Genomic DNA, 10,518 nt, shown 5'->3' on the forward strand with positions numbered 1-10,518 from the left:
TCTTTGGACAGTGAAACAGATGCTGTCTTAAACTTCAAAGGATTTGACGACTTTCTGAGTTTCATTAATGAACAACAACTTTTCACAGCCTGCTTGAAAAAAATTTAACAAAACATACAAAGGGAAAATATCAATGAGGAATCCATTGGTCTTTTCCTTCTGAAATGTTTTTTAGGGAAAGAGAGGAAGTCAAACTCAAAACATTTGATCTTCCCCAGGAAACTGGACTTCACTGTATTTATTGCTTTTCAAATCTGACAGGTTATCCTGTGGACTCATATCATGGTAAGGGATCCAATTGTATCAGAAGATAAACTTTAGGAGATAACTCTTCTGTTAAAGAGTTTGATTTAAAAAAAAAAAAAAAGACAACTCAATCGATGATGAATATTTCCCTTATTCTCTTTACTAGCTTACCTAATTTTGACTATTGAGTTTAGCTCAAGAAATACAGTTTGAAGGGAGTGGACAAAAAAAAAAAGAATAAAGTTTCAGTAGTTTCGAGTATTTTGGAAGAGTAGGTAGATTCTAAAGAGAAGAATTGATTAATGTTCAAACTCGAAATTTTTTAAATTTCCAATTCTGTTAAAAAATTTTTCATTTCTGTAACATTGATACATTAAGTGTTGTTTTTTTTTAAATCAAGATTCCTTATTTGTTAATATTGTACCCATAGTTACAGATATCTTCAAGAGAAGTAGATAAAGATTTAGGTTCTAAGTTTGCCAGAGATGGATTGAAGAACTAGCTCCACCATTTAATACCTGTGTCGTCTTGAGCAAGAAACAACATTTTCAAACTTTGGTTTTTGTTTTCATAAAACTAATGTGATAATAATGACCTATAATTCCTTAATCAAATCTCAGGCTCAGTCTACGGCATGCCACCCTGAATGTGCCCAATCTCATCTGATCTCGGAAGCTAAGCAGGGTCAGGCCTGGTTAATACTTGAATGGGAGACCACCTAGGGATACCAGGTATTGTAGACATTCAAAATAAACAAACAAACAAAAAAACTCAGGCTCAGATTGTTTTTGAATTTTTTTTTTAAAAAAACATTTTTTATGTATTAATTTTTATTGAGGAAGTGGTTCAGTATAATCAGATATTCATTAAAACCCTATTTTAGCATTTTTCATGCACCATGAATAATACAAAAATTAATGAAACAATTTTTGTTCTCTATGGGCTTACTATTCTCTATAGAAGATGCAAATGACTATAGTGTATTATTGAGTCGTAAAATTCTATGGACACTCAGGAAAAAAATAGATTCTGATGGAGTGGGGTAACTCAGGAAAAATTATTAAAAAGTTGATATTTGGACATTTTCAATTTTTAAAATTTTTCATGAACTCCCTTTCCACTCTTTTTAGTTAATTTTTGTGTGTGGTTTCCTTTCCTTTTGTGAAAACTATTACAGTATTCCCTAATATGTTATTAAGATTCAAATGTTATATGGATAGCACCTTTATCAGCTAAGTCCAGCTTCAATCAAAAACACAGTCATTGGGAATGTGAGACTTAAAAGGTTGCAGGTGTTTCCTTATTAAATTTATTGTTCCTAATAATTGTATATGTTTTCCTTTTTTAGTGGCCTTTTGAAAATATACTCTATGTACTATAACATTGATCTGCTTTAAGTATACATACAATTCAGTGATTTTTAGTAAATTTACAGAGCTGTACAACTGTCCCCACAATCCAGTTATAAAACATTTTCATCTTCTTAAAAAGATAGAATTTAGAAGTTTTGAATGATAAAAAGCAATGCAGAACAAACACTATACATTAAATTAGCATCCTAGGGGGTTTGGGATGGTACTCTATTATAAAAAAAAATATTAAGTTTTTCTAGTGAATCATATAATTGTTTACAAGAAATTGAATGAAGCCTCCAAATAATCTAATGTCATTTTAAGTACAATTTTTGCCTCTAAAGGAGTTCAAGTCAAGTTATCCAGTGAATTATGAAACACTTTGAGTGTGCAGAGCCTCTCTGATTTTGAAATTGCAGGTAAAGTATTGTAGACTTGTAATATTCGACTTATAAGACCATCGTGGGAATTAAGGAGAAAAGGTAACAAGATACTTAGCACGGTATGGAAGACATAGAAGACTCAGCCTCTCTGTATATGTATATGTTGATATTTAATTCAATATCTGTATTGAGAGCATGTGGTACAGTTTTAAAAACATGGTTTGTGTGGCCAGGAGACTTGGTTCCAGAACCCTCTGTCTTGTTAATTAATGTGAGATACTGTGTAAAGATTGGAGCTGACATTTAATGCTTCTTATGAATCAGGCACTATTCTTAGCATTTTATACATGTTAATTAATTGAATGTTTATATTAAACGGATCACATATATATTTTAATCTCTGTTTTATAGACAATAAAAGAAGCACAGAAAGTTTAAACAACTTCCCTAAAGTCACAGAAAAAGCAAGGGTTGGGGGACAAGATTCAAACGCAGGTACTCTCATTCTCTGAAACGCTAAACTGTTTCCTAACTACCATTAATGTCACTTAAGTTCTCTGAGCTCTGATTTCCTAATTTTTGTAATAAAGGGAGAATAAACCTACCATTTAAATTTATTCAATGTTACAAACTCATAGAAGTTGGGAACCAAAGAAATCTTAGTGGTTACGTTGTCCAAATTTTCACAGTTCATGGCTAAAGAAACTAAGTTCTAGAAATTAAGCAACTTACTCAGGGTCACACAATTAGTGACAGACCTAAAACTTCATCATCTGATACCTCAAGAGACAATCCTTACTGAATGCAGACAAATATTTCTAATATCAATATGGTCAGACAAATTTCATAATTAGAAAATTAAATAATAAATACATTGATCTACAACTCTTTGATATGAGGTATTATGATAGAGATTATATGATAGAGTTCCCTAGAAACACTGAAGACAATGGAATTAATACTGCTAAGAGTGTGTGGGCAGATAGAAGAAAAGAAAGAGGAGGTAACTTCTGAGCTGCTTTTTGAGGCTTACGTGGGAATATCTTTGAAAATGAAGAAGGAAACTAACGGAGGCTGAAAAAATTGTTTGCTCATGCCACTGACCTAGGATAGCACACTCAAAGAAAAAGATATCCACCTTTCCCAATAGATGTCAGGCCACTAGTGCTCCAAACTGGAAGTTGTGTGATTAGCAAAGACTGCGAAGTTCTTTTGGCAATGAAGAGGTTCAGAGAAGGCCTCCCCAAGATCTGCTGCTTTGGCATTTGGATTCTTTTAGCTGAGGGCAGGTGAGACCCTGCAGACTCTCAAGAAACTTTTACCTCTCCTTAAAGAATTTAAATTACGGGTCTCACCCTTAATAAGAGTTACCACCAGAAATAACTTTTTATGGCCCATCTGAAGGGTAGGACAAACTTTTAATTTCTGAACATGTGTACTTCGTCATCCTGAGAATAACCTTCTTCCCCTCTGAAGTCCCAAGGTGCCTTACTTCAGCTCAGAATGTCATATAGACCTCATTTTCTTTTTGTCTCTGAATCTCTCTTGAACATGGGCTTCCCATATGTATATATGTATTAAAACTTGGTTATTTTCTTCTGTTAATCTGTCTCATTTAGATTTAATTATCAGACCAGCCAAAGGAACCTAAGAAGAATAAAGGAAAATTTCTTCCTCCCCCACAGCTATTTGAATCTCTAGTCTTTTAAGTGTTAAAAATTAATAGGCTAACATTTCTGGAGTTTCAGAAATGTTAAGATTTTTGTTTGCTTCGGGTACCCACATTTCCTGGCTGTCAGTAGTTAGAAGATAGTTTTAATTCTCTCGGTTTGCTTAGTTTCTCCCAAATAAAGTAGAAGTAAGACCAGGACCCTTTTCTTATCTTTATATCATGTGGCCTGCCTAGCACAGTGCCTGAAAAAGCGTAGAAACTTAATATCTATTTTTAACAATAAAAAGGAATGTTTATTGTGCATTTATTTTCAGGTGTTAGTCATTATGCTAAGCATTGTATGAGATTTTTCTATTTGCCCAGCGTTTTGGAAGCTTACAGGAACTGAGAACGTGTCCGAGGACCTGCAGTGGGAGAAAGGGCACAGACAGATGCATTCCATCTGCCTTCAAAATTTGTGGCATGTTCAAGGTGTGATGAATTCACTTACAATGATTTGCATAATTTTAATATGGCTCACAATTTTCCCAATGTAAAAATGTATCTATGAGAATTGACACAAAATTTTAAAATACCTGTATGCACGCAATGAAGAAAAAGTGTTTATTTGTTTTAAAGGCGATTAACATCAGAAAGAGGTCTATATATAATTTTTTCGGGGAAAAAAATTAAAATATGATACCACCGAGATATTTTTAATGTACAAGTACTTTTTAAAATGTAATAGGAGAGGGTTTTCCTAAGGTTTTTATTATTATTATTATTATTATTATTATTAAGCATTTTTTTTAAGTATTGCCTTTTACCTAAAAGGATTATCATATTAAAGCTCTTTTTAAAAAACCCCTTAAAAACTTTTAAACTCAAATACATGCGAACAATGCAGACTTTTTTTCATTCTGCTGCTTTCAAAAACAAACTTGAGGATAAGGTTAGGCTCTCCCGGAAGACACTTTCAGAATTAAAGACATTCAGAGAGTTGGGGAGTTCACGCATATTCATCAGCTTGTTGATTAAACTAACCTTTGTGCTCAAGGTGACTTCTTTTCAAAAAAAAAAAAAAAAAGGGTAGACAGAAGTGATAAAACTCTAGGAAGGTGGGGTGAATTCTTGGTATTGATGTGCAAGTCTTTACAGTACCGCTTTTAAATCCCTTATATTAACCCCTTAAGGCAGCCTCATCTTATTCAATTCTGCTTTTTTTTTTTTTTAATATGCATCTCAAGAAACTAAACTGACCATACAATTCCAGTAAGAGGTATTTAGAGTAAATCACCAAATTAATAAGGAGGTGAAAAACAGTGGAGGTAAATGATTTCACACGGTGCTGTTGGTTCCAAGTAAATCAATCCAGTGTGATCCCATCAAATGGGACAGGACTCCACCATGCTCCTTAGCTTAGGGGATAAAAATAAAGATCACTCTGCTGTTTAGAAGTTCAGAATCTAATAGCGGTAAGTCATAGGAGCCAATTAGGCAGTTATATGTAGTGCTGTGAGGAAAGTGGGAACAGGTTGCCAAGTAGTCACAGAAGATGGGGAGACCTGTGACCTGCTGTATTTGAAAGGAGTAAGGAAGGAGGACCTTAGATGATGAGCAAACTCAGGAAGACATCGCCTGCCTCTCTGCATTCAGTTTATATCTTAAAAGGAAACAATTTTTAAATACTGGGAAGGAAGAGGCACTCAAAATGGAATGAAGTACCTGAACAAAGGTATTGTCATCGCAGCTCAAGGGCACACTGGGGAGACTAAGAAGGACATGGTTTGTCTGGAGTGCCCTTTTTGCTACTCAGCGGGCCCTGAGCCATTGCACATCTAACTCTCGATCTGCAGGTTAAATAATACCAAATTGTGCATTTTTTGTCAATGATTTTATCTCCACGTGCTATTTTAATAGTTCTCTAATTGCAACGATCAAGCGATATGTAAAATGCATCAAACACTTACTATGTACATTTTACATGTTATCCTCAACAGAGTACTTAAGTACTAACCTTATCTCCATTTTCCAGGTGAGAAAGTAGAGCTGAAAAGGGTTAATTAAGTAACTTGCCTGAAGTCCAAAGGTGAGAAAACTTTAGATCTCAAATTCAGAGCCACATGACTGACTCCTAATCCTTACTAAGCACCCACAATATGCCAGGCTCTTTGTTCAGTGCTAGAGTTACATACATAACTAAGAATGACACAGTCCATGCTCTCTGGGACTTCTTATTGTTCCTCAAAAGTTTCTAGCAGCCTAGTTTAGATAGAGAAATAAAGCCAGTAATAACAAGCCAGTGATAAAGGCCTTTTAGTCTTTACTACAACTACATGTAATTAAGTGGTTAAGAGAAGGCAAGGATAGGGAGCCCAGTCTGAGAAGAGAGTGGGAAAGAGGAAAAAATGTCTGTGTGTGAAAAATAGGGTGGGCTGATCAAACTGGTTGCGCCGTAATGTTGATGAAGAGACATCTGGAGGAATAAAGAATAAACATATGTATTAAACACCCGGTATGTTGCGAGCTACGTGTTTTCGTACGCACTAGTCCATATAATTCTCACAACAAACTTGTGAAGTAGGTATAAAAGTCCTGTTTTATAAATAAGGAAAATATAAGGTTTGACTAGAAATCTGGGACCACATTATATGAAGCCTTGAGTGTGACATAACCATGACTCTCCATCCCTTTTAACTGGTAACCTCTCAGTTCAAACGTTGTACTGCAGATTGGAAGTGAGTATTAGAAACCATGGCAACTCCAGAAACATTTGGAAAACAACAAATGCATGTGGGATGGAAGTGTGTCCAAGAACACAGCATAATTCAGGACAAGAAGGTTTGAGGGACACCCTCATGAGGACTCAGGAGCTTAAGTGGAGGTTTGAATATGAGCTCCTGGGTGGAAGAACTAGGATTTCTTATAAAGAGAAAATAAATTTCTTTGTACAAGTGCTCAATGAGTCATTCAACTGTCTGCAGAGATACGATTCAATAAGCTGTTCTCGCAGCTTCAAGTTGCAGTCTGTCTTCCTGATATTTATGACAATAATAATAATAATAATAATAATAATAATAGCTATTTATTGAGTACAAACAGTGCCAAACATCATATTGGATCCTTCCCATACATTATCTGGAATCCTTTTGTCAGTCTTGCAAGATGAGAATTATATGTTTTACAGATGAAAAAGCTGTGGCCGAGAATTCAAGCAACTTGTCTAATTTACTAAAGATTCATAGAGCCAGGATTCAGTTTAGATTCTTTCCATCAGTCCATCTCGCACTTGTTAGATGCTATTATTTCATTTTACTGAGAGAAACTAGAGACCACAGTGAGCTGACGTAATTCCAGTGAAAAGCAAATAAACTGTTTCAGTTAACATGCAGCCTTATTTCTGCTGAAGGTGGCTATAAACAACTGAGTTTATTGAAATACTGGGGTCGGTGTTACGTCCCTAGCCTACCACTCCACTGGGGGACACAGTATGGAGCTGGGACTGGGTTTTAAACCTCCGCCTTTACCCCGCTCTGTCTTGATTTCATCATCTGTAACATAAGATCATGGGATTAGACAGCTAAAGTCCGTCACAGCTCTGTGATGCTTTGGCTCTTAGCTTCCATATCCCGTTTCCCATGGGACTGAACATCTCAACCAATTGGACAATCGGGATCTCAGGTCCTGAACCTGTGATTTCTGGAGACCTAACTAAACGAAGGAGCATTTCCCTGTTTGCAGGGGTAGTTTATCTCCTTCCTCCCTTGAGGTGCTGCACTTAAAGCGCTTTTCCGGCTGAAAAAAATGAATGACAAGCTCCTGGTTATCTTTAGGTTCCACAACTTCAGGGGTTTATCAGTTCGCCCCATTTGATAGTTCTACTCCCTAAAAAGAAAGTTGGACTTGGTGGCTTTATAGCTTCTTCACAAATCATCACATGTGAAAACCGGAAACGCAACAGAGAAAATTATCTCTTCTTCCTAAGAGATTAAACAAAGTTCTAAGAAGCTCCTCTGCTGAAGAGCACTTAAGAGCACATCTCAGGGATCCTCAGAAATCTGCATTCCGACATGACACTTCGTATCTACCCGGTAGAAGCTGAAGGGGGTGCAGCCTGCGTTCTCTCCTCCACACCCAAGAGATCATGTAGACGCGTCAGGGTTGAAACAGCTGGCGACATGCCTATATCAGGCTGTCTGAGAGCTGGACGGTAAGAGGAAGCAACGCAGAGGGTCCAGATACAATCTAGGTTCAAGCTGGACCAGGTTTCCAGCGAGGTCTCAGCTCAGCCAGGGTCTAGACACGGCAGTGAGGTTTTCAGCAGCTTTGCCATAATTAACATGTTCATAGACAGTTATTTCTTAGTAACAGAATGCGAGACCAAACAGGAAGGTAGCTAGCTGTTAGAGTTTGGGTTTCATTTCTGGGTAAATTAGTAGTCATCTCGCAGAGGCACTCTGCGTGTGTGTGTAATCTCAGAGCAGCTCAAACAAACGGGGTGAAATAAGAGAAGGTGTGTTAGCAGCTGCTCTTAAATTTGCCCATGTCGTTGGGATTTGTCTTAGTTTCGGTTTTAAAATCTTGAAAGTAGCAGTTGCCATGTTCAACTTTAGATAACCCCATAAATCCGGAAATAGCTAATGTGATTCATCTGGGGATCAGTTATGGTAACGGTCTATGTCCAAACGGTTAACTAGTCATACCTATTCTAAGAGCTGTATTCTGTGAAAGGATGGCAAGTCATGGTCTCTTCAGCCCTGAGTCACTGCTCTTTACCTACAGAAAGCCAGTGATCTAGCCTGATTTTGAAGCTGGCCTGGCTCTCGGCCTGTGGGAATGGGGGGAGGGGAGAAAGTCTGCTCATTCAGATGAGTTAAAAATGAATCAGCCATTAGTGAGAAGACCTTTTAAGGAAGGCCCAAAGAATCATTTATGTAAGCCACCTTTGTGATAGAAAGCCCAAGGCGTGGTGTTTTTTTCTGTTCGTTTTGGTAAGGGTGAGAGTGAAAGTGCTAGCGAAGCAGACATACCTTCTCTTCTCCCTCCGCTAAGCCTTCATCACCTTTATGTCAATTCACCAGAAATTCATTGAGGATATGCTATGTACAAAGCGCCCCTCTTCAGGGGTTGCAAATACGAAGAGGACAGTCTGCCCGCTCTCTCAGGGCTCACTGTCCAGCGGGAAGATGGACGTGTACACGTGTGACGCTAAATCAGGACAAACTGAGATGCGTGCGGAAATCATTTCCTCTTGGAATCTTTCTCTGGCCTCCCGAATGTGGGTCTACGACCCCTCATCTGAGCCCTGTAACCCACTGCATTTTTGGCAAAGAATGTCCATCACCCGCCGATATCCAGTCTCCCTTCCCTTCTTCTTAGTAACAGAACCCCAATTTTATTTAGGATAACACTCTATGTACACTAGAATAATACATTTCTCATCATCCTTTGCAGCTAGATGTGGCCATGAGATTAATTTGTGGCCGACAGAATGTGAGTGTAAGTACTGAGTGGGACTTGCAGAAAGCTGCTTAAAGGGAGCTGAATGGGCTGGGAGAAGTTTTCTTTTCTTCACATTCCTCCTTGAGACAGCCTAGATGTGCTGGCTATGTATCCAAGAGCTACCTGGGACTCTAAGTAGGCTGTGGGGGTGAAAGTCACGTATTCGGGATAGCAGAGTACAGAGACAGAAGAAGCCTGGCTCCCTAAGACCTTTGTGGAGGTGCCATATCAGACCCGGACTATTCTACTGCCAGGATTTGTTAAATTTACGTGAGAGAGAAATAAGTTCATGTTTTTTAAAAGCTATATTGGTTTTTCTCTTAAATGCAAATAAACTTAATGATAACTAATAATCTGACATAAAACTTAATACACTGCATCTGATTCTCCACATATACACACTTTAATCTCTTTAATAACATAGACCTTGTTTATTTAGTCCTCTTTGTAAAAATTATGGATTAAATTGACAGACTCAATGAATTAAAAGGTTTATTCAATCAAACTGAATACATTTTATAAATGGAAGGATTTATAGATTTATCGAAAATTGGAAATGAGCTGTAACAATGTGACAGGTGTCAAACATAATTATAAGATATTTAGCCTGAGCAACGGCAAAAATGATTCAGTGCAGATTTTGGGGAAAAGACCCAGAGTTTGGTTGTGAACATTCTAAGTTTCAGCTGGACATATACGTATGAGTTGTCAGCAAATAATGGCAATTAAAAGCCATAAAATCGGATGAGATCTTTCAGGAATTAATGCAGAGAAAGCAGAAGCAACCATAGGCTTATGCCTAATGCATTTGCTGGGGTTCAGAGCGATCCTCACCAAGATGAGCTATTTTGGCATGAGGATCATTTCGAGCTGAAGACAATCGAGATCCTGTGGGCCCAAAAGAAACTTTTACCTTTCTCTTAGATGATTTATATTAAGGATCTTACCCATAAAAAGACTTTTCACCAGAAACAACGTCTTATGATCTCACTGAGTAGGGGGAAACATCTTCTCCTCTGAAGCCCCAGGGCACCTTTCTTCATCCTTAGCTCAGAATGTCATATATACCGCATTTTCCATTTTTGTCTCTGAACCTCTCATGTATGTGAGTTCCCATACATACTATGTAGTTAAGCGGAAAACCCAGAGTGCATTCCTGAAAGGCTACCTTAAGAAAATATTTCAAGGAAGGGAGAGTAATTACTGTGCCAAAGCCTACTGATATATTAAATAAGCTAAGTATATATCATTGACAATTAGACTTAGTGCTGTGGAGATTGCTGGATACTTTCATGGCATGGCAGGGGCTTTATAGCCTGCCTGGAATGATTCTGAGAGAAAGCGAAATGAAGGGAAACCGAAACTACACTTTCAAGGAATTTAG

General features: G+C 37.5%; 1 pseudogene; it reads left to right on the top strand.

The window, feature by feature from the left end:
* The first annotated feature begins 871 nt into the window (after positions 1–871).
* Positions 872–989, top strand: LOC118612256 (annotated as a pseudogene).
* Positions 990–10,518: the final 9,529 nt, after the last annotated feature.

Source organism: Rousettus aegyptiacus, unplaced genomic scaffold, assembly GCF_014176215.1.
Source record: "Rousettus aegyptiacus isolate mRouAeg1 unplaced genomic scaffold, mRouAeg1.p scaffold_m13_p_15, whole genome shotgun sequence".
NCBI lineage: Eukaryota > Metazoa > Chordata > Mammalia > Chiroptera > Pteropodidae > Rousettus > Rousettus aegyptiacus.